The 5,015-nt window shown below is 29.5% G+C and overlaps 1 long non-coding RNA gene across 1 annotated transcript; it reads left to right on the top strand.

The window, feature by feature from the left end:
* The first annotated feature begins 216 nt into the window (after positions 1-216).
* Positions 217-4,608, top strand: LOC134702296 (uncharacterized). Its single transcript, XR_010104382.1, has 5 exons — positions 217-549; positions 1,385-1,592; positions 2,106-2,172; positions 2,547-2,618; positions 3,597-4,608. It is a non-coding gene; the product is annotated as an uncharacterized LOC134702296 (long non-coding RNA).
* Positions 4,609-5,015: the final 407 nt, after the last annotated feature.

Here is a 5,015-nt window from a genome sequence, read left to right on the forward strand (position 1 = left end):
TATATCTAGGTCACGGTAACAGTTCCAATGTCGTCTGTTGACAACGTGTGTAAACAACTTCTAAGTTACAGCCCATCGCTCAGAAGAAAGGAAGGTTTATCAGAAAGGAGAAATGCATGCGTTCTTTTAAAATAAAGAATATGAATAGCTTCATCTTGAAAGTTCACACAGTCTTAAATGATTCTCAACTTATAAGATCATATAATATAAGTTTTTGGAAGTTGGAGAAATTCGGCGTCCGATCACAGACAGTGACTCTCCGTTTGACGAAACCTGGAAAGAAGGTCGAAGGATAGCTCTAGTTGATCACCTAGTGCAGAATAAGTTCGTTAAGATATAAAACTGTCCCCTGCGGATACTGTCTGTGAACGGAAATACGACCGCCAAGGCTTGGACCAGGAGCCGAGGCGGAGGCCGTGGATCATTTTGTCCATACCATATCGTTGTAGCTGCAGTGAATGTAACCTGCTTATCATACATGTGTAACAGTGTTGAAACGAGGAAAGAAATGGAACTGGTGAATTGTTATCAATTCAAAAGCTGTACATGGTAAGAGTTCAATTTTCTCTTTAAACATTTTAATTTTACTGGGTGGAGAAGGTGTATGGTTTCATGTCTTGAATAAATGAACCTGCCCCACACCTCTCTTTTTCTTTCTTCAATTCCCCTCTATTATGGTCTGGGGTTTATGTAGTTTGAGGGTAAAAAGCTTTATTTTGAGGGGAAGTGCTGCTCAAATTTTTTATGAAGCTGGACTTAGTAATTTTTCTGGAATTTTGCCCCTGGAAGTTATTTATCATTTTTGCAATGAACACAAAGACATCTATACATAAGGGACTTTTTAGTTTTGCATCCAAAAGGGGAGGATTCTTTTGTAAATACTTATTTGGTAGCAATTATATAACCATAAATAAAATTAGAATTGAAAAAGTAAACAAATGCAGTCATAATGATTCATTCACAAAAATAATGTTTTACAAACTTAAAATATTAGTTTTCTTTATTTTATCATCAGAATTTTCATATTTAATAAGTCTTCTTTTGCATGTGATCAGAGACCAAGTGGTCTGATACCTTACATGTTTAGTCATTTAAAACACCTAGAATAATGTGTAGAATGCAGAATAATGCATGAAGGAAAAAAAGAAAATCAAGAAGAAGGGGGGGGCACCCACCCTCATTCCACATTATTAGAAATAAATATGAGTCTGTGATCTATAAGAAAATAGATAAACATGAATTCACAATCATATTATATAAATATAAATTGAAAAAATCAATTGTAATAAAATTATGAACTAAGTCTAAATAGTTTATAGTTTATCTAATTAACCAATACATGTGCCATGATGTGCAGAATGACATTTCATATCATATTTTTCAGGAATGATACATGCAGGAATTTGTGCCACACATTTCAACAATTTCCTTAATGGATTGAATGTACTTTATGTGAATTCATCAGCCATACTTAAAAAGAAAAAGGAGAATGAAACTGGAAAGAAAATATTTGCAGTTGCAAAAGAATGCTGTAAATAAATTCAAAAGAAGAAACAGTTTTAAACATGGTTAATTTAATGAATAATTGGAAGGTAATTAAATCTTTAGTCATATAATTTCAAAATTGTTTTTTTTATAATTTTCCTAAGTGGATATAAAGTATAATGAGGACCATAATTATATTCATATTTGCACTTAAGCAGTCATAAAAATGATTTAAAAGATCTTGGAAATAATTTCAAGTTTAGGGTAAATTTTTTAAATCAATTTTGTGGAAAAGCATTGTTATATATATACTTAAAGACTTTTATGTATAAAACATGTCAGAATTTGTTTCAACAAAAAATATTGAACTAGAATTAGTAACATTTGTATTTATTAAATGAAATCTATATTAATCATGTTAATGTATAATTTCAACAAATTTAATGAAACCTATTTGGTTTTGAAAGCCTTTATACATATTATTATTACAAATTTCATTGTTAACCGTCTGAGTTTCCAGCTAATTTTAAATGTAATATGTTTCAGCTATAGTATTTGAACACTGCATGCACTTTCATTTATATATATTTGTAAATTTTGTTACTACTTTTTTTCATTAGGTTGAAGCTAGTTTTGTTGCAGAATGGCAAATGTTTGGTACTGGTTGAAACTATGAAAGTGATACAGGTAAATTTAAAGAATTTAGGCTTAAACTTTATTAATAGAAAAGATATTCCCAAATGTCAAGGTGAAAGTGGACATTGTAGATTCTAAACAACCATGTGAAAGCAACAGTCTTCTATGGTGAGAGGATGCCATACTTAGCAATGATCTTGTTATTATATGGAATATAATTGAATATGATATTGAGTTTCAATGTGAGTGGATTTATTTTAATAGTTTTTTCATTAAAAGGAATGGCTTTTTTTATCATTATTTTCATTATTTTGATATTGAACAACCAACATTGATAACAAGTAATTTAAAACTCTCACTTATTATAAATCTATATAATATAAATTTACTTATTTAAGTTTTTTTATATTTGTTATCAATTGTAGGTCCCATGGTAATCATTTAACAGCAGGTTTTTAACAGCAGTTATGCAGAAAAATGAAGGATGGCTGTCAATGGTAAATACATACATTTTAGGATGATTACATGTAGTTACCTTTGAGAAAAAACTTGAGATTTCATTTGATACTTTAAGTTTAATCTAATAATGGTGTTTTGCAGGCATTTATAACATTTCTTTTTGGACAATATATTTAGTAGACTCAACTATAAAATGAAGGATCATGTAAACTTGTACACATATGTCACTGACCTACATTTTCCACTTCATTGACTTTGGTAACATTAAACATCCAATTTCATATACAACAAATGTATATCTCAGCAACTAAAAGGTGTCAGATCATGCAAACTTATATATACACTCTCAGAGTCTCAGTTAGTAACTCAGCTTCCAGGCAAAAGAAGGTCACAATGATTCACATTTTACACTATTGATTTGTACTGTATTTTATAATTCAAATACAAAGTATATTATCAAGACTGCCAATGGTTCTTATGTGCCAAAATAATGAAAATGAAGATAACTATGTGATGTAGATTACTTATGTTTATCACAAACTTTGTCACATGCTGTATATGTAAATTTATACCAAAAAGAACAGTTCAACTGTATTGATTTAAGGTAGACAGTAAAGGTCACACCTATTTAATATACATGCAGACCTTGAATTTGCATTGGAAACTATAATGCTGCCTATAGCATATATATTGTCAAGTGTCCAAAGTGTCATTGTACACATAACAAAAACCACTCAAAAGGATGTCCATCATATGCAGAAGCAATATAAAATGCATACCCATCAGCTGACCTAATTATTGCAATCACTTCAAAAACCTGGCCATATCTCATATTACAAAATGTATAAAACACTTAGGGAGTACCTTTGTTAGTCAGGTATAATATAATCTTTTTAAATTGATTATGTAATGCATGATTGGATTAATTTTGCACTCACTGAAATAATATATAGATTAAGTAGTTTATTTGTATATATTACACCTTTTCATTACAAATAAATAAATTAACCTTTCAGGTAAATGCAGCATCAGAATATTCCCCAGGAAAGTTTACCCAGAGAGTTTGGGAAAGTATGAATAAGAAATTAGAGAGGAAAACACTTACAGATAACCAGAAAACAAAGATTTTAAAAAAAAAAGAATTGCAACTAATAGTAATGTGATATATCTGACTGGGAGCAACATGTACTATTCAATATAGAAGGATTGACAATTTTGACTGAGAACAAAGTGAACTTTAATAATGCTATGACTATCAATCAATACTTGACTGAATCAGAGGAGTAAACTATTTACATATTTGTAAATATAACAATTATATGTTTGCTTGATTATTGAGGCATTCAAAATAAAGAAAGTTGAAAAACCTTTGAAAAAGTTATAATTTCATAATTTTTTGGTTATGTTACTATGACAACTGAAATATATAATGTATTATCATTATGCTTCATCAACTTAAATCATTTATTGTGGAAAAGGTGACAAAGTCTTTTTATCCATTTACTTGCATGACTGTTATCTCAATAAATTAAAAAAAATAATATTTGGTGATTTTTGCTAACTTCTGACTAATTTATTTTGCTCATTTAATACCACAGTAATGCTAATGTAAGCTGCATTATAATGTATCATAGTATTTGTTCACATTTTCATAGAAGCCATGTGTTGTTGCTCTAAAATCATGGGATTTGATCTTCTATTGTCTGTTTGGTTGTAACTCTTGCACATCAGAACAATGCACAAACTTGAATTTTCCAACTTCGTGTCCTGTTGCCATGGTAACCGTTGTTCATAGAAACAAAATAAATGTTCTCATTTCATTGCCTTGTGAAACTATTATTCTGTGAAAGTTTAACAAAGGATATGACAACATATGTCACACTTTGGTGAAGTTTGGTCACCGATGATGAATGATATACAAAAAACTGCTGTTGATCACTGTTTCGTTAGGGGTCACAAAAACGTTTTTGGGGCAAAAAATAGTCTGGTGACCCATATTTTTTTTGATTTTTTTTCAAAGCTCATTGTAATGACCATCTTATGTCAAATTTAAAAAAATATTCATTGGACCATTTTTTGGAAATTTAAGAAAAATAGAAATTTTTAACAAAATCTGTGTTTTTTTTGGTGGTGCAATGTTGATGAAATTGGAGCTGAAATCAATTAAAATGAATAAAACTGCCATTATTTGTGTTTTATTTTCATTTTAAATAATAATTTTGTAATAAATGTAAAACAAACCTTTCAAAATACTTTCAAAGGCTTAAAAAAAATCCAGAGTTTCTACATCAGGTATGTTTTTATGCATACACGTGATATACCAACTTTGGCGACCGTTACCATGGAAACGAGTCTGGTGACATACTATTTTTAACTCAAATTTTTATAGAGGCCATTGCATAGTATATGTATGCAAATTTAAAAAAAAAATCAAT

The sequence above is a fragment of the Mytilus trossulus genome, unplaced genomic scaffold (genome assembly GCF_036588685.1).
Source record: "Mytilus trossulus isolate FHL-02 unplaced genomic scaffold, PNRI_Mtr1.1.1.hap1 h1tg000429l__unscaffolded, whole genome shotgun sequence".
Lineage (NCBI taxonomy): Eukaryota > Metazoa > Mollusca > Bivalvia > Mytilida > Mytilidae > Mytilus > Mytilus trossulus.